The sequence below is a fragment of the Pleurodeles waltl genome, chromosome 10 (genome assembly GCF_031143425.1).
Source record: "Pleurodeles waltl isolate 20211129_DDA chromosome 10, aPleWal1.hap1.20221129, whole genome shotgun sequence".
In the NCBI taxonomy this organism is placed as follows: Eukaryota; Metazoa; Chordata; class Amphibia; order Caudata; family Salamandridae; genus Pleurodeles; species Pleurodeles waltl.
The window spans coordinates 528,568,174-528,588,333 of record NC_090449.1 but is presented as its reverse complement, the minus strand read 5'-3'; positions in this window follow the sequence as shown (position 1 = coordinate 528,588,333).

The window sequence follows — 20,160 nt, the reverse complement described above, 5'->3', positions numbered from 1 at the left end:
TGACACCCGAAGCTGGGCTGGTGGTGGCTGCGGTGCTCTTGGGACTCTTTGAAGATGGATGGGTGAGGTCATCGGGGGGAAAGAGGTTAAGGTTAGCCAGGAAAAGTTTTTTAGGGCCAAGGTAAAGGGTAGGAGAAGTGGAGATGGAAGTGGAGGTAGAGGAGGTGGTTGTAGGAGAGTCAGGTGTGCTGTCATGGGGTGAAGGTGCTGGTGCTGTAGGCTGTCGTGAGGTGGATGGCTGTTGGGTGGGTGGCTGCCTGCGTTTGTGTGTCTTGGAAGAGGGGGTGACAGACACAGTGGGAGAGGACACAGGGGATGTGTACATGGCAGTGGGGGTGGTGACTGCACGAGTGTGGACTGTACTGGAGGGTGAGGTGGTGATGGAAGCACTGGCTGATGTTGGGGTGCATGCAGGTGTGAGTGTAGACGTCACAGGGAGGGAGGAGGGAGACGAGGAGGAGGGGGACACAGGGGTGGCAGTGGCTGTTGGCATGTCTGCATCTGGGTGTTGCTTGGGTGAGTGTTTGCGGGATCTGTGGTGCTTGTGTTTGGATGAGCTGCTCTTGGGTGTTGAGGTGTGTGCAGGCTGGTCTGATGGTGTGGATGGGATAGGCTGAGGAACAGGAGACAGAGACAGGCTGGAGGCAGTCAGAAGAGGGAGGCTGGAAACAGGGACAATGGCTGCCGTCAGTGCTGAGGCCAGAGCAGTGAACGCTCGTTGATGGGCAGCCTGACCCGAATGAATGCCCTCCAGGTACGCATTGCTCTGTTGCACCTCCCTTTGCACACCCTGGATGGCATTCAAAAGGGTCGTCTGCCCAACAATGAGCGTCCTTACCAGGTCAATGAGCTCCGCACTGAGGGCAGCAGGGGCAACAGGGGCAGGGGCTGAGGTGCCTGGGGCGAAGGAGACGCGCGCCTTCCTGGGCGAACCGGCACGGAGCGAAGACTGAGGGGCTGCTGGGAGGGCGGGGCTGGTGCGCTGGGTGGCGGCTGTACCTGTAGAGGCGGGGGGCACGGATGTTGCCGCCACCCCTAGGGAGCTCCCATCCGAGGACGTGTCGCTTTCGCTGCTCTCACCAGCGGTCCCCGTCGTGGTGCTCCCCTCGCCCTCCGGATCACTGGTGCCCTCGGTGTCTGGTCCTGGGCCCACCGGGGCCTTGTGTCCTGCAGCTCCCTCGTGCTCCGATGCCATATCTCCTCCGCCTGATGATGCTAATGCACACATGCACAAGAAGATGAAGAGAAAGGGTGGGGGGAGAAAAAAGAAGACCAGGTTGAGTGCATGCAATGTCAACACCGTTGGCGGAGAGGACAGACACAGGTGCCTAATGCACTAAGCCGCGCATTCGGGGTACACTACTCAGTACTACTGACTAAGACAACAGGCCAAGAGACGTCAAACGCGCACATGGGAGATGCTGGACCTTCAATGGCTGTACTTGTCACCCTACCGAGGTGGGGGCCGGGGGCACAGGGCCATGTCTAAGGGAGAGGACTACACTACAGAAAGCGCCCTGGCCTAATGTCACCCACAGCCCTCCTCCCCCACCCAGACGCCTCCACTGCGCAGAAAGATAGGAGAATGTGCTGATACTCACCCCCTTGTGTCTGCTGTGATGTCTTAAAGCGCCCATCCAATTCAGGGTAGGCCACCGCCAGGATCCGGGACATCAGGGGGGTCATGGTGCGACTGGCACCCCTCCTAGGTTGGGAGGCCATCCCCAGCAGTGTTTCTGCGGTCTTCCTTGTTCCGCGGCGGATGTCCTCCCACCTCTTGCGGCAGTGGGTGCCCCGTCTGTTGTGGACCCCGAAGGTCCGGACTTCCTTGGCGATGGCACGCCAAATGTCGATCTTCTGATGGGCGCTGACCTATTAGACATGTACAGGGTGGAAAGGAGGAACTCATCAATGACCTGCATGTTAGATGTAATTGGCCCCCCCCCACCCACTTTGCCATATGGCACATGCTCTCATCTGTCGGGCGTTGCACTCCTCATTCGCCCCCCACCCCACCAACTTACATCCACCCCAATCCACACAGGCATAGCCCATTCCATTAGCACCCGGTGTACTCACTTGTTGGTCTGGAGGACCGTAGAGTAGCGCATACTGGGGGAGGACCCCATCCACGAGCTTGTCCAACTCTTCAGACGTGAAGGCAGGGGCCCTTTCCCCAGGCGCAGCAGCCATTGTATCTTCCAGACCGAGGTCACAGCAGCACTTGCAGTATAGGTCCTCTTCTGTGGATGATCAGGTCTCGAGTGATTAAGCAGATAGAAAATGGCGGTCACGTCCGCGGCGGTGCGTACCGCGGCGGTGCGTACCGCGACCGCCGGCGCACTTCGTTATTGGCTGCTGAAACCCATAGGCTTCAATGTTAACCAATGCGGCTTTGCGCCGCGGTCTGCGACCGCCACGGTGTGCCCCGCCAGCGCATTGACCTCACATCCCATTGTCCCACTTCACAGGTCAGGCAGCCACCATTTCAAGGGCCCACATGGCTTAATTTTGACTGCGACACACAGGCCTAGGCCTTGCATTGCCACACATACACGCCTTTCAACCCATTGCCATTCTTTAACTGTGCAAGCTGTCTGTACGTACCTGTGTTTTGGCTGACTCTGTGCTCCATGTTGTCCTTCCTAGGCACCGTCTGCTGGGACTTGCGATGAGAAGGAGGAATCCTCGCGTGTACCGACCGCTGGTGGACCTGTCGACAATGGAAGAACGCCATATAATACTTCGATACAGACTTGACCGTGCCACTATCCATGAACTGTGTGCCCAGCTGGAGCCAGCCCTGATGTCCCCCATCCGCCAACCCACAGGGATTCCCCCTCTGGTGCAGGTTTTGTCAGTCCTCCATTTTTTGGCCAGTGGGTCATTCCAGACCACAGTGGCCATGTCATCTGGAATGTCTCAGCCTATGTTTTCTAAGATTTTGAGCAGAGTGTTGTCTGCCCTGATGAAACTTATGCGGAGCTACATCATTTTCCCCGAGGAGGGTGACTTGCCTACAGTGAAGGGTGATTTCTATGCCCTTGGACACATCCCCAACATCATTGGTGCCATTGATGGGACCCATGTGGCTTTGGTACCCCCAAAAGACGATGAGCAGGTGTTCCGAAACAGAAAGAATTATCATTCGATGAATGTCCAGGTGGTCTGTTTGGCTGACCAGTACATCTCCCATGTAAATGCCAAGTTCCCTAGGTCAGTGCATGACGCGTATGTGATGCGAAATAGCAGCATCCCCTATGTGATGGAGCAGCTACAGAGACAACGTGTGTGGCTAATAGGTGACTCTGGTTACCCCAACCTGCCGTGGCTACTGACCCCAGTAAGGAATCCCCGGACAAGGGCAGAGGAACGCTACAATGAGGCCCATGGGCGTACTAGGAGGGTGATTGAGCGAACCTTTGGACTCCTGAAGGCCAGGTTTAGGTGCCTGCATATGACTGCTGGATCCCTAATGTACTCACCAAAGAAGGTGTGCCATATCATCGTGGCCTGCTGTATGCTTCACAACCTGGCTTTGCGACGCCAGGTGCCTTTCCTGCAGGAGGATGGTCCAGATGGTGGTGTTGTAGAAGCCGTGGAGCCTGTGGAGAGTGAAGAGGAGGAAGACTCAGAGGACGACACAGACAATAGGGATAGAGTGATACAACAGTATTTCCAGTGACACCCAGGTAAGAATCACCCACGCCATTTCCCAATTGCTTCTAGCCTCCTGCATCTGTACTTTCTGTAGTTCCCCACAGATGTTTTTCAGTAATTTTTGCCTTTCCCTTCCCTTCTCAGTGCTGTCTGACTCAGTACCTGACTTCTGCTTGGTTCGCCCATGAAATACAGCGTATTGACGTTGGTATGTTGTCATGACTAATTGACAGAACAGAAATTGAACAGTGATATGTAATACATTTGTTAATAAGACAGCATGACTCAAAACAGATTATTGTGCAAAATGTGATTTATTTACAGTGCTAGATATCGGTACATGTGATTCTAAGGGTGATGGGTGGGGGTGGAGGAATATCCATGGCAGAGTCCAGTTCTCAGTCTCACAGGTGCATTGTTCTTTTGCCTGGGGAAGGATGGAGCATAGGCAGTTCATGGTTGGACAGGCTGGCAATGTGGGACAGTGGGAAGAGTTCAGGGGGTATGTCCTGCTGGCGGGGGTCTTGACATCCTACTCTGTCTTTTTCTTAGGTCTCAGGCTCCTCTTACGGGGTGGTTGTTCTTCAGCAGGAGGTGGGGTTCTGGGGGGCTGTCGAGGTGTTGGGACCTCCTGTCCACTAGCGCCGGCGGAGGTGGTAGGCTGTTCCTGGTCCGGCCTAGTGACAGGGGCCCTGTGTGGTGCACCATGGTCCCGCAACGCGTCCTCTATCCTGTGGAGGGCCAGGACGATGGTCCCCATTGCGGTCCCGATGATTCTCAGCTCCTCCCTGAACCCCATGTAGCGTTCTTCCTGCTGTGCCTGGACCTCAGTGAACCTGGCCAGTACCGTCGCCATCGTTTCTTGGGAGTGGTGGTAGGCTGCCATGATGGTGGTGAGGGCCTCTTGGAGAGTGGGTTCCCTGGGCCTCTCCTCCCCCCCCTGTCGCACAGCAGCCCTCCGAGCTGCCCGGTTTCCCCCGGCCTCTGTCCCCTGGCCGGTGTGCCCGCTCCCACTGCCCCCAGGTCCCTGTTGTTGTTGGGGTGTTGGGTTAGCCTGGGTGCCCTGTAGTGGCGGACACACCGCTGATTGAGCTGTCCTAGAGACAGAGGCATGGGCCCGCTGGGTGGGAGCTGTGCTGGTGTCGGCAGAGGGGGTCGGGTCTGGTGTGGCCTGTAGCTGCCTGAGGGGAACCGACTGCCCAGAGGTCCCCGATGGTCCGGGCTGGTCATCAGGTTCACTGTCGACAGAGCTGCTATCCTCAGTGTGGGCCTGTTCCGGTGGTGGGATGGACAGTTCTGGACCCTCCTGGCTGGTGTGTTGTCGTTCGGGTCCTGCATGGGGTAAGAGAGTTTGGTTCTTGTTTCTGTGTGTGCAATAGCGTGCGTGTTATGGGTGCCCTTGTTCCCCAGTGCAGGCATTCCCTTGAGGGAGGTGTTGTGAGGGTATTTAGTGGGGGGGAGGGGTTAGTGCAGTGGTCATGCATAGGTGATGGGTGCCCATGAATTGTGTTATCATGCAGGAGTTGGTGTTGGGATGGGTGGGTTGTGCTGGTGAGACATTGTCAGGGAGGATATGTGCTGGGGGGTTGGGGGTGAGGTTGGGGGTGTGGGTTGGCATGCTGGTGGGGTGGGGGGGATATAGTAGTTGAGATTGGACTTACCAGAGTCCATTCCTCCGGCTACTCCAGCGAGTCCCTGAGGATGCAGGATGTTCAAGACCTCTTGCTCCCACGATGTAAATTCGGGAGGGGTGGGTGGGGGTCCACCGCCAGTCTTCTGGACCGCGATGTTGTGCCTGGAGACCATCGATCGGACCTTCCCCCGTAGGTCGTTCCATCTTTTGCGGATGTCCTCCCTATTCCTGGGATGCTGTCCCACCGCGTTGACCCTGTCCACGATCCGCTGCCATAGCTCCGCCTTCCTGGCTATACTGGTGTGCTGCACCTGCGAGCCGAAGAGCTGGGGTTCCACTCTTAGGATTTCCTCCACCATGACCCGGAGTTCTTGGTCCGAAAAGCGTGGGTGCCTTTGGGGTGCCATGGGGTGGTGTGGGTGAGGTGTGGGGTGGTGTATGTGATGATGAGTATGTTGGTGTGTGGTCCTTTGTGCTACTATGTGGTGTGTGTGATGGTGTAGTGTGTCTCAGTGTGTCTTGCTAGGGATTGTCTGCTGTGTCTCTCTCTCCTTCTCTCAGTAATTCTGGTCGCAGGGGTTTGTGGGTGATGTGGGTGTGTGTTTTATAGTTAGTTGGTTGATTGTGTGGGAGTGGTGTGTGTATGTGTATCAGGTGTGTGTATTTCAAATTGTCCAATGTGGCTGTGTTTTGGCGTATTTCTGTTGGCGTGACGGTGGAGGTTTGGTCATCTCCAGTTTATCGCTGCCCGCCGATGTGGCGGGCTGCAGTGGAGGACGGATTTTTGGAGGTTTGGCCGTTGTGGGTCAGAATGACCGTGGCGGTTGACCGCGGCCGCGGCGGTGTTATGGCGGTTTTATGACCGGCGGTAAGGGCATTTTACCGCCGAGGTCAGAATCACCCCCTAAGTCAGAAGGTAACTTTTTAACCGAGGCCTCCCGCGACTTGTAGCCGAGCAGGGCTCCATCGCGGTCGGCCTGAAAGTTTGACTTTGCCCCGGTCCTGGTGCAACCAGATGACCCGATTGGCGCTTTTTGTTTCTAAGCGCTAGAAAATAATAATACTTTAAAAATTCATATCTCCGGTTCCCCTGAACCGATTTTAATCGTTTTTGTGTCATTTTAAAGATAAAAATATAAGCTATTTTTATAAATTGGTTTTGGATTTTTAAACTGTTTCCTGTGTTTTATTTAATTACTGTTTTGTGATATTTGAATGCTTTACACTTTGTCTCCTAAGTTAAGCCTTGACGCTCGATGCCAAGCTACCAAGGGTAGAGCTGGGATTAATTTACTGAGACCTAACTGTACTTATGTGGAGGTTTGTGGCTTGTTGCTAGGTGTAGGTACCTACCTGCCCTACCAATAACCCATTTTCCAACAGTTAGGTGAATATGTCCACGGCAACATTAATGTTTAGACCTAAAAAAAAAGCACTGAAATTCACCATGTTTTGTCAGCTTTCACCGGTACACAGAGTTATTGTTCAGTACAAAGAGTTATACTGTATTCAATACCACTACACACCTGAGATGCATTAGGAGAACATGCGTTTTGTAAATACTTACTCTCATGAACTGGACCCAGGCTGTACATAATTAAGTAGAAAAGTAATTTTGTAGTTGTTTGCCACTTTGTAAACTATCAAAAAAAACTAGCACACTCATTGAAAAATGTCATTATTGATGCCACTTGAGAAGGCATCACTGATGTAATAAATTATGTCATTGAATATGTCACAAGTGATATAATATATGAGGTCAGAAGCAGTGAATGGATACAATTTATAGTTAGCTCTTCTAATAATAATGGGTGATTTTCTTGTATTTTCTTTTGTTCAAAACGTTAATGTTGTCACTGACCTATTAATCTAATTATAAAGTCACATTAACCTTTGTTTTTTTCAGTGAATTTCTAACTTTTTTTTCTAACAAAAATAGATCTATTTATTACACCCCACTATAATGTTATTTTAACCTTTGCTTTTTTTCAGTGAATATATATAAACATATATTTAGGTACATGTATGTGAAGTTAATTATAAAAAACCTAGCTTAACTGTATACTTACTTTGTCAATATTTTGGTCCTTAATATTTTTCCTATGATATTTTGGCCCCACAACTACAATAGATTAAAGTGCGTGTAATAAGATAAATATAGTAGCAATATGTGCATCCAAATCAAAAAGTATATACATAGTCACAAATCAAAGGACACTGCTCAATCCTCAATGTTCGTGGGCCACAGGGCCACATCACATAGTCCAAGGCCTGACCCCACTCCTGCAACAACACAGAGAGAACACTGGTGGTGCATCAGGTCGAAAATAGTCAGGTACCTCAGGGGGATGGGGAAAGGGTGGGCATCTCAGCTTGAAAATTGTACAACGCCACTGGTTCTAGAGGGGGCAACATGCCCCTCACTCTGTCCTGGGGAGTGTAAGGCCACAGTCTCTCAAGTGGGTGAAGTGCCCACATGCTCTGGAGGGGGCAACCATGCCCTGTGCTTGCTCCTGGGGAGTGCAAGGCAACAGTCTCTCAAGTGGGTGACTTGCCCACATGCTCTGGAGGGGGCAACATGCCCTGTGCTCTGTCCTGGGGAGTGCAAGGCCACAGTCTCTAAAGTGGATGACTTGCCTACATGCGCTGGAGGGGGCACTGTACCCAGTGAGCCTCATCCTGGGGAGGATGGGGTGAGTGGATGGCTTCTCTAATAGTTCTGAAGGGGGCATTGTGCCCAGTGAGCTTCATCCTGGGGAGGATGAGGTGAGTGGATGTCTTCTCCACTGGTACTGGAGGGGGCATCGTGCCCAGTGAGCTTCATCCTGGGCAGGATGGGGTGATTGGATGTCTTCTCCACTGGTTCTGGAGAGGGCATCGTGCCCAGTGAGCTTCATCCGGAGGAGGATGGGGTGAGTGGATGGCTTCTCCACTGGTTCTGGAGGGGCATTGTGCCCTGTGATGCAGATCTTTGGGACTGCAAGGTCACAGTCTCTCAGATGAGTGTCAGACCAACAGGATTTGCAGGGGCCAGGCCGCACTATAGCCCATGGAGGCAGGACTACACACTGTCCGCCAGCGGTGATGACTGCTCAATGGTGGCAGTGGTGGTGCTGCTTGTGGAGCTGACAGTGGTGGGGGGAGGCTCCAGCCCATTCCCTGCAGCCTCGGACGGCTGCCCACTGGGGCTGTTGCTGATGGTGGTGGTGCTGGTGGTAGTGCTGCTTGTGGAGCTAGCAGTGGTGGGGGGCTCCAGCCCATCCCCTGCAGCCTCAGACAGCTGTCCACTGGGCCAGGTGGCAGTGTTGGTGGTGGTGCTGGTGGCGGTGCTGCTTGTGGAGCTGGCAGTTGTGGGGGGAGGCTCCAGTCCATCCCCTGCAGCCTCGGACGGCTGCCCACTGGGGCAGGTGGGGGTGCTGGTGGCAGTGCTGCTTGTAGAGCTGGCAGTGGTGGGGTGCTCCAGCCCATCCCCTGTAGCCTTGGATGGCTGCACAGGCATGGTTGGTGGTGGTGGCTCCGACTGAGTCCCAGCACCAGGTCCCTTGTCTCTACTACCTGCTAGTGCAGGCCCCTTGCCCTTCCTTCCTACAGCTGGGTCTGGCTCCTTGCCCTTCCTTCCTGCAGCTGGGGCAGGTTCCTTGCCCTTCCTTAAAGCATTTGGGGCAGGCACCCTTTCCGTCTGGCTGGCAGGTGGCCGGGATCCTTTCCCACCTGGAGATGCGGGGACACTACTGTGCTTGTGGACTGGGTGGCTGAAGTGCTTGCCTGGGTTTTGAACACCCTGGCCTGACATGAGGGACGGGTGGAGGGCTAGGGAAGCGGTCAATGGTGGCAAGGAAAAGCTTCTTATAGACAGTGGGGTGGGAAGATGGAGATGGTTTGGGAGTGGAGGAAGAGGGAGTGGTGGTAGGAGGTGTCAGCCTGCTGTGTTTGGGTGCAGGTGCATGGGCTGGATGCTGTTGTGAGGTGGATGGCTGTTGGATGTCTGAGTGCTTTTGTTTGTGTACTTTGGGAGAAGGGGGTACAGACACAGTGGGAGAGGACACAGGGGACATGTGCATGGATGTGGGGGTCGTGACTGCCGGTTAGTTGTGTGTTCTGATAGGTGTGCTGGTGATGGTGGTAGTGGATGAGAATGTAGTGCATGCAGGTGTGAGTGGAGGCGCTACTGGGAGGGAGGTGGACGAGAAGGAGGAGGGGGCCACAGTGGAGGCAGTGGATGATGGTATGTCTGCTTCTGGATGGTGTTTGTGTGAGTGCCTGTGGGATGAAGTGTGGTGCTTGTGTTTGCCATGTCCACTCGTGTGTTGTCCTGGGTGCCTGCTCGTCTAACTGTGTGCTTGGGATAGGTTGGGGTTGAGGGGAATGGGATTGGGAAAAGGAAGTTGGATGGGGGGGTGGAACCAGGGACAATGGCTGCCATCAGAGAGGAGGCCAGAGCCTGGATTGATCTCTGTTGGGCTGTGAAACAAGTGTAAATGCCCTCCAGAAATACATTGGTCTGTTGCATTTGGGCTGCCAGCCCCTGGATGGCATTCACAATGGTTGACTGCCCAACAGAGATGGATCTGAGGAGGTCAACAGCCTCCTCACTCAGGGCTCACTGGGGCAGGGCCTGAGGTGCCTGGGGCGAAGGAGATGCCCACCCTCCTGAGTGACGGGGCACAGGCAACTCGCTGAGGGGCTGCTGGGAGGGTGGTGCTGGTATGGGGGTGGCGGCTGTAACTGTAGCTGGGGTGGGCACAGAGGTGTCCGCCACCATCAGGGAACTTCCATCAGAGGAGGTATCCGTGTCCGAACTGTCCCCTCCAGTCTCCGTCGTGGTGCTCCCCTCGCCCTCCATCCCACTGGTGCCCTCACCGTCAGTGGATTCGGCCTCCTGGGTCCTGTGGGATGCAGCTCCCTCCATCACTGGTGCCTCTGCTCCTCCACCAGATGATGCTAATGCACATAAGGACAGGGTGACAAAACAAAAAATGGGGGGAAGAGACAAAGGATACACTTTGCCAATGGCGGCAACAACACCACCCTTGGCGTACACAATACACTCACACACAGGGAACAGCCCTAGGTATTAGGCAATGCACTACCAGTCACAATGATAGTCACCAGCCCACGGATAGGGACACCTAACGCAAATTGCAGCGTACCTCAGACCCACAGACCCCTGTCCAGCAGTGGATGCTTTCTAGCTTGGTTGGAGGACTTTTACATCAGAATCCTGCCCAACATGGGACCTACTCTGCAATGCCAGGCCTGGCTTAGAGGCACCCACAAGGCCCACCCCCACCCGGATACCACCCCAAAAGGCATAAGTTGTAAATTAGGGCACTGTACTCACCCCTTTGTGGCTGCTGGGATGCCCCCAAGCACCCATCTAGCTCCAGATAGGCCATCATCAATATGCTGGCCATCGGGGGGGTCAGTGTTCGACAGGCACTCCTTCCTCATTGGGAGGCCATCCCCAGCTGTGCCTCTGCAATCTTTAGTGCCCAGCATCTCAGGTCCTCCCACCGTTTCCGACAGTGGGTGCTCCACCTGCCGTAGATCCCTAGGATCCCCACGTCCTTGGTGATGGCACGCCATATAACCTTCTTTTGATGGGCGCTCACCTGCAGGGAAATAGATACAGGGAAAGGTATTAGTCCCACCGTCCTGCCTGTTACACTTATGGCCCTCCATGCCCCTTCCCATCCCCATTAGCACAGACATGGCCCAGCATACATGCAGCACCCTGCCCAGGGCCCTCCACCAACCCCCCCACATGAGGCCTTCACACACAGCACTCCATGCATTCACGCCTCCGGCATTGTACTCACAGTGTATATGTCTGTTGGTCTGGAGGCCCATACAGCAGTCGGTACTGGGGTAGGACCCTATCCACCAGTCGCTCCAACTCCACTGAGGTGAAGGCAGGGGCCCTTTCCCCAGTAACACGAGCCATAGTCGGTTCCAGACAAAGGTCACAGCAGCACTTTCAGTATACGTCCTCTCCTGTTGAAGGTCAGGTAGTAAGTGAGTGAACCGATAGAAAATGGTGGTTACGTCCGCAGCGGTGGGTACCGTCACCACCAGCATACATCACCATTGGCCACTGTACCCTATAGGGCCCAATGATAACCAATGAGGAGTAGAACAGCAGTTCTCGACCGCCTCCCGCAACGTCGCACAATATCAGCAGAATTACCTCATTTCCACCTGTCCATCCATACAGGACAGGCAGATGCCATTTCAGGGGTGTGCAGGCCATGGATCCTAACTGCGTCACAGTACACAAAATCACTATTTGGACATATCCCACCAGAATAATGTAACAATCACAATATGTATTGAACTGTAGTGGTTGGAATGTACAGATAGTGACCAGCTGCTCGCTCTTTTGCCCCATAGATTGCAACCTTTGCAGATGAATAGGAGATGGAGATATACCCCCGTGTACAGACCCCTAGTGGACTTGGCAACAATGGAGGACAGGCACATTATCCTCACCTATAGACTTGACAGGGCCACAATAACAGAGCTGTGTGCCCAATTGGAGCCTGACCTAATATCTGCTATCTGTCCCCCCACCAGGAACCCCCCCCACTTGTCGAGGTTCTATCAGTGCTCCATTTCCTTACAACTGGTTATTTCCACGTGACAGTGGGCTTGGCAGCAGGAATGTCACAGCCAATGTTCTCAATAGTGCTGATCAGAGTGTTGTCTGCCCTGATTAAACACATGTGCAGCTACATCGTTTCCCCCAGGTGGAGGATTTGGCCACAGTGAAATCTGACTTCTATGCAATGGGACATATCCCCAACATCATTGGGGCAATAGATGGAACACATATTTCATTTGTCCCCCCCCTCGGCGAAATGAACAGGTGTTCAGAAATCGAAAGAGTTTTCACTCCATGAATGTCCAGATGGTATGTGCCTGGCGGACCAGTACATCTCTCATATCAATGCAAAGTATCCTGAGTCTGTGCATGATGCCTTTATCCTGAGGAATAGCAGCATCCCAAATGTGATGGCCTAACTCCAGAGGCACAGGGTATGGCTAATAGGTGGATGTTGGTGTACGGGTATGGTATGGGCCATAATTGTGAGTGTGTGGCTAACAGTTGTCCCTCGATATTTGCAGGAGACTCTGGTTACCCCAACCTCTCATGGCTACTGTCCCCTGTGAGGAATGCCAGGACAAGGGCAGAGGAACGTCACAGTGAGGCACATGGGAGAACAAGAAGGATTATAGAAAGGACCTTTGTCCTCCTAAAGGCCAGGTTTCATTGTCTCCATCTAACAGGTTGATCCCTTTGCTACTCACCCAAGAATGTCTACCAGATTATCGTGGCATGCTGTATGTTGCATAACCTTGCCTTGCAACATGTGCCTTTTCTGAAGGAGGAGGAAGCTGGAGATGGCCGTGTGGCAGCAGTGGATCCTGTGGACAGTGAAGATGAGGATGAGGACAACAGAAGTGCAATTATTTGTCAATACTTCCAGTGAGACACAGGTAAGACAGTGTTATTTCACATATAATTGACAGTTTGATGTGTGACATTGTCACTGGCAGGCTGTGAATTCCAACTTCTATGCCCACTCACTGTACCCTTTGACATCTCTTTTTGCAGATGTTGGTGCCCCACTATTGCTCCTGGTGTGTTCAGTGCAGCCAACTACAGGTCTTTCCTATGTAAACATTACTGTTCAGTTGAATTGCAATGTTTGAACCTGGCTAAACCAATACATTTTGAAAACATTTGACATACGCCATACTTGTATTTGATCAAAGTGTGTTTATTGCAGTGCTCTGAAGAAGAGGAGGTAGTGCAGTGGGCTGCGGTGATGATGGAGGAAAGTCCAGGTTAGAGTCCAGTCTATTTGTATCCCAGGTGCATAGTTCAAGGTGGACAGGGTGACAGAGTGAGACACAAGGGTGACAATCAGTAGAGTCCTATTTCCTGGCTGGGGTCTTGGCAATAGTCTCTGGCATCTGCCTGGATCGCAGGGAACATTTGTGGGGTGGTTCTCCTTCTGCAGGGGGGGTGCTGGTGGCCTGTTGGTCCTGTGGAGGGGCCTACTGTCCACTAGCGGCAGCAGAGGTGGAGGGCTGTTCAGTGGTCTGGCTAGTGTCAGGGGCCCAGTGGTGTGCCACTGCCTCCCTCCTAGTGTTGGCCATGTCTGCCAGCACCCCTGCTTTGGAGACCAGGTTGGTGTTGATGCCTTCAAGTCCTCCCTGATCCCCAGGTAATGTCCCTCCTGCAGCCAGATGTTCTCATGCAACTTGTCCGGGATCTGGCCCAGCGTATCCTGGGAATGTTGGTATGCTCCCAGGATCACAGTGAGTGCCTCCTGGAGGGTCGGTTCCCTGTTCCTGTCCTACCCCTGTCGCACAGCAGTCCTCCCAGCTTTCCTGTTGTCCTGTGCCTCTGTCCCCTGAACCGTGTGCCCACTGCCACTGACCCAGGTCCCTGATTGTCCTGTGTTTGTTGGGTGGCCTGGGGTCCCTGTAGTGGTGGACACACTGCTGATTGACGTGTCCTGGGGACAGAGGTATGGTCCCGCTGGGTGGGTGCAGTGGTGGTGTTTCCTGAGGGTGGAAGCTCTGTTGTGATGTAAGAGTATGCCTGAGTAACCGACTGTCCAGAGGTCCCAGATGGGCCAGGTTGGTCATCCAGATCCAGACGACCAGAGCTGCTGTCATCACTGTGGGCCTCTCCAGGGGGGACAACTGGATGTTGCTGGCACCTCTTCACCAGTGACATTGGGTGGGTTACCTGTGGGGATGTAAATGCAGTGTTATTGTTTCTGCCTGTGACATATTGTGTATGGGTGTGTTGCCCTCTATGGTTGTTATTGCCCTGGCAGCTTTGCCTTGTGTGAGTTGTTATTTGGTGGGCTAGGTGATTCTCTCTAGTGTTCATGCCGTGGTGATAGGTGTCCATGCAGATCTGTGAGGGGTGTCCATGCATTGGTGTTGCAGGCAGGGCTTGGCATTGGGATGAGTGAGTTGTGATAGTGGGGTGTTTTGGAGGTGGTGGAGTGATGGGTTTGGGGTGAGGGTGGGGATGGGGGTATGTGATGGCATGCAGGTAGGGGGGTGATAGTAATAGGGAATTGACTTACTAGAGTCCAGTCCTCCTCCTACTCCTGCCAGGCCCTCAGGATGCATGATTGCCAAGTCTTCCTCCTCACAGGTTGTTAGTTGTACAGCGAGTTGGGGTCTTGCTGCTATGGAATGCACCTTCCCCCGTAGGTCGTTCCACCTCTTCCTGATGTCATCCCTTGCTCTGTGGAACTGTCCCACGGCATTGACCATGTCCATGATTCTCCGCCATAGCTCCATCTTCCTAGCAATGGATATCTGCTGCACCTGTGATCCAAATAGCTGTGGCTCTACCTGGATGATTTCCTCCATCATGACCCTTACGCTACTCCTCAGAGAACCTGGGGTGTTGTTGTGGTGCCATGAGTGTGGTGTGAGTGGTGAGGGTGTGTAGGGTAATGTGTTGGGGTGTGTGATGTGAGGTGAGTGTGTGGTGTATAGGTGATGGTGGTATGTGGCTCTGGTTGTGTGAGTGTTCTTGCTATCTCTCTCTGGTGGCAATGGTTTGTAGTCGTAAAGCATTGTGGGTACTGTGGGTGTATGTTTTATAGTGGTGTGGGTGTGGTGTGTGTATTGGTATCAGGTGTGTGTTATTTAAATTGACCAATGTATTGTTGTTTTATGTGTGTGTATTTTGAGCGTGGCAGTACGTACCGCCAATGGTTTACTGCCATTGAATGTCCGCCGTGGTGATTCGTGGGTCATAATGTTGTGGCCGTTGTTCTGTGGCGTAACGGTGTGGGTTTTGCTACCACCAGTTTATCACTGACCTTTCGGCTGTTGGATTTGTGTGTGTGGCTGCATAGTGAGAGATTGGTATGTGTGTGTCATATTATGGTCGGCGGATATACACCGCGGCGGCAGTATATTGGTGGCAGTCAGCATGGCGGTAAGTGGGATTTACCGCCAATGTCAAAATGACGGCCTGAGTATCCTATCCGGCAAGGCTGTCATCAGGCACATAAACTCCAACACCAACTTTCTAAGTGGACAGTTTAGTCTTTGGCAAGATAGAGTGGCTCCAAAATTGTGCCCCAAAGTTAAAAAAAAACTGTTCTGAATTCATTAGGAACATTTAGAATCCAGGGCAAAAGCTTAATTTTTATTATACTGAGCCTAATCCCATGATCCAGAGACACTTTGCTACATCTTCAAATTCACTTTGAGGCTTTCTTCTGTTTATGTTAAATGCAATTACATTTGTATTATTTTAATAACTCCAGATCTGACATACAGTTTGGTGGATGGGTTACTGAGTGACAAATTTGACAGATATCCTATCCACTGTATCACGATTCCCATAGGATATAATTGGATCATAATACAGCAGATAGGACATCCCTCACATTTGTGATGGAGTAGCCCCATTCACCAAACTCTAAATCAGGCCCTATGTCATCAATCATTTGTAACGGTCACATATGAGATTCATACAAAACTTGATTTGGACCAATTGTGGAAATGTCCTGAAATGGAGTCAGACAATTTGACCAGGTGCAATAAGTCTTGCATCAAACACTCCAATTGGAAATATTAACATTACATTGTCTACATATAGCAGATTTCTAAATTCATAAGGTCCTACAAAAACTTTTTTTATATCCAAGGTGGCCCTATGGGCAATTGTTAATGGCTGTAGTGCTGGATTAAATAAAAGAGGGAATAAAAGGCAAATTTGTTTAGATGAGAATGGGAGGAAACCATAGGTGTTAATATAAGGTCTGAAAGCTTCATAGAAAGCCAACAGATTTTCATTTATAGGAAGATAGGTCAAGCATACATTATCAACTGCATTCTTCTGCATCTAAATTCACCTATATGTGATGGTTTCACCTTCCTCTAGTAAGTGAAATCAAGTCCAAGATCTGCCTGATAAATTGCATACAATTCTATTCTTAATAAATCCCTATTGGTCTTTGTGCACTCATGATGTAATCCATACCTCAACATAGGTATTGGAAAGTGGATTATTAGTAAGGGCAGGAAGGTAGCTACACTTAGCAATAGATCACAATTCCCCACTATGTCCAGTCATGGTCTCAGTAAATGAATACTTGCTCAACCTTTGGTAGCTTGGCCCACGAGCAGTTAGGCTTAAGATAGGAGACAGGTGTGTAAAACATTTAATATCAACAAAACAGTAATTAAGTACAACACAAAACCCAATACAAATCTGATAATTATTTAGAAAAATAGGTAATGTTTACATCTTTAAAATAACATCAAAAGACGAAAAGCCAATGTATGGAACTAGAAAAATGAATTTTTTAAGTTTAAATGTTACACACTGCTAACTAGTGCCTAAAAATCAAAAGCGCCACTTGGGGACATCTGGTCGCACTTGACTCCGGCAAACTCTTAGGTTGAGGTTGACCATCATGGAGCTCTGCTCAGATACACTGCGGGGGAGGCCTTAGACAAAGTTTTACCTTCACAACTAAGACCTTTTCTGGAGCTTTTCTCCCTCAGCGTCATGCCGTCCTCTCTAGAAAGGCGATTTAGATACAATGTTGATGGATTGACTTTCTGTGATCCTCTGGTCAAGTCCTGGAAGCCTGGAGGTCCGGAGCGGTTGAAGGTAGCCAGCTTGACTCTCGACGTCGGGTTAGTCTAGAGGTTTTTTTTCAAAGTTGCTCCTAATGTCTCCAAACTGCTGGATCGTCTTCCAGAAGTCCTTTTTGGGTCCTTGACATGTCCACAAACTTAATCCAAGGTTCCAGAAGCTCTGAGTTGGGACTACAGTTCCCAGAATACATCTGGTCAGAATCCTCCAATGGCCACTAGATGCTGGCCAGTTGGGTTCCTCATGTAGCACTTGATGCAGGGGACTCTGATCAGCTTCTTTGTACCTGTAGCTTACTGAGAGTCACTACTTGAGTTGCAAAGCAAGACTAAGGTGGTCATTCCAATCTCGGCGGTAAAAGTCACTTACCGCCGTTCAGAAAACCGCCATAACACCGCCGCGGCCGCGGTAAACCGCCACGGTCCTTCTGACCCACAACAGGCAAACCGCCAAAATACAGACATCCAAAAAAGTACGCCACACCAAAGGGCAGCGAGAAACTGGCGATGGCCAAACCTCCACCGTCACGCCAACAGAAATACGGCCACACTATCACGACACACGAATCCATGCGGCAGTCTTTCAACCGCGGTATTCCATTGGCGGTACACACCGCCGTGCTCGAAATACACACACTCTTACAAAACACTACCACATTGGACAATTCAAAATACACACACCTGATACACATACACACACCACTCCCACACACCCAATACAATATAAAATACACACCCACATCACCCACAAACCTCCACTCTTAGAGATTCTTGAACACGCACTGAGAAAAGACATCCGAGCACCCAGATGCCCAATTCACTGTCACCCAGCAATATTTGCACGCACTTCACACAACACAACAATACACATCACCACACTTAGCACCACACAATCCACCCTACACATCACCCACACCACCACATTGCACCGCAAAGACACCCCAGGTTCTCTGATGATGAACTCAGGGTCATGGTGGAGGAAATTGTACGAGTAGAGCCACAGCAGTTCGGGACACAGGTGCAGCACACCACCATTGCTAGGAAGATGGAGCTATGGAGCAGAATAGTGGACAGGGTCAACGCTGTGGGACAGCACCCAAGAAATAGGGACGACATCAGGAAGAGCTGGAACGACCTACGGGGGAAGGTGCGTTCCATGGTATCCAGGCACAACATCACGGTGCAGCGGACTGGCGGCGGACCCCCACCTCCTCCCTCAGAATTTACAACATGGGAGGAGCAGGTCTTGAACATCCTGCATCCTGAGGGCCTCGCAGGAGTATCTGGAGGAATGGACTCTGGTAAGTCTCATCTTCACTACTTCATCCCCCCACCCCACCTGCATGCCAACTCATACCCCCACCCTCACCCCCACCCCCATCACACCTACTCCTTGCAAATGTCTCACCATCACAACCCACTCATCCCAACACCTAGCCCTGCATGCGTCCACAAAGCATGGACACCCATCACCAAAGCATGCCCACTGCACATACACATACAACCCCCCCCCAAACCACCATCACAACAGCCCCCACAAAGGAATGCCAGCACTGGGGTAAACGGGCACCCACCCATTGCACGCTATGGCACACACAGATGCAATAACCATACTTTTATACCCCTGCAGGACCCGAGCGCCAGGTCACCACGCAGGAGGGTCCACAAATGTCCACTCCACCCCTAGAAGAGGCCCACAGTGAGGACAGCAGCTCTGTCTCCCTGGATCTAAATGACCAGCCCGGTCCATTGGGGACCTTGGGACAGTCGGTTCCCCTCAGACAGCCACAGGCCACAGCAGACCTTCCCCCCTCTGGGAACACCAGCACAGCACCCACCCAGCGGGCCCATACCTCTGTCCCCAGGACACATCAATCAGCGGTGTGTCCACCACTACAGGGAACCCAGGCTAACCCAACACCCCAACAACAGGGACCTGGGGGCAGTGGTAGTGGGCACACGGTCCAGGGGACAGAGGCCCAGAGAAACAGGGGAACTGGGAGGGCTGCTGTGCGACAGGGGGGGGACAGGCCCAGGGAACCCACTCTCCACGAGGCCCTCTCCTCCATCATGGGAGCATACCACCACTCCCAGGAGACAATGGCGACGGTCCTGGCCAGGTTTCAGTAGATCCAGCTTCTGCAGGAGCAACAGTATATGGGGTTCAAGGAGGAACTAAGAAACATCAGTTCCGCCATGGGTACCATCGTAGTGGCCCTGAATGAGGTAGTCACCACATTGCGGGACACTGTGGCAGCTCAAAGGGCCCCTGACACTAGCATGGACCATGAACTGCCTACCACCTCCGCCGGCGCTAGTGGACAGGAGGCCCCGACACAAGACCAACAGGCCACCAGAACCCCACCCCCTGCAGAAGGAGAACCACCCTGCAAGCGGGCCCTGAGATCCAGGAAGAAGACAGAGTAAGATGTCAAGACCCCCGCCAGCAAAGGATACCGCCCTGATTGTCATCCCACTGTCCCACATTGTCACCCTGTCCAACCTTAAACTGCCCCTGCTCCACTTCCCACAGGCATTTGGACAATGCACCTGTAATACTGATAGTCTGGACTCTGCCATGGACAATCCTCCACCATCACCCCTCACCGATTTGCAACCACCCATCCAATTTAGAGCACTTGAATAAAAACACTTATTGCACAAAACAATCTGGAGTCTGGCTGTGATTTAGAACAAATGTATTAGACATGACCGTGCCAAAATGTTCATTCACATTGTGATGCCAACAAACCGCTGTCGCACAGCTGTAGTCCATGGGGAAACAAAGCAGATGTCACGCAGTGGGGCCCACATCTCTGAAAACGGAAGGGAAAGTCACAACACAGTTACCATATACTGGGGGAAAAAGTCAGACAGTAGAGAGGTAGGAGTCTTTAAGTAAATGTAATATGCCGGTGTGTACTCTTACCTGTGTGTCATTGAAAATACTGCTATATTACTGTGTTCCTGTTCTCTATGTCGTCCTCTTCGGCTTCCTCCTCTTCACTCTCCACAGGCTCCACAGCTGCTACAACACCACCATCTGGACCATCCTCCTGCAGAAAAGGCACCTGGCGTTGCAAAGCCAGGTTGTGAAGCATACAGCAGGCCACGATGATCTGGCACACCTTCTTTGGTGAGTACATTAGGGATCCACCTGTCATATGGAGGCACCTGAACCTGGCCTTCAGGAGGCCAAAGGTTCGCTCGATCAC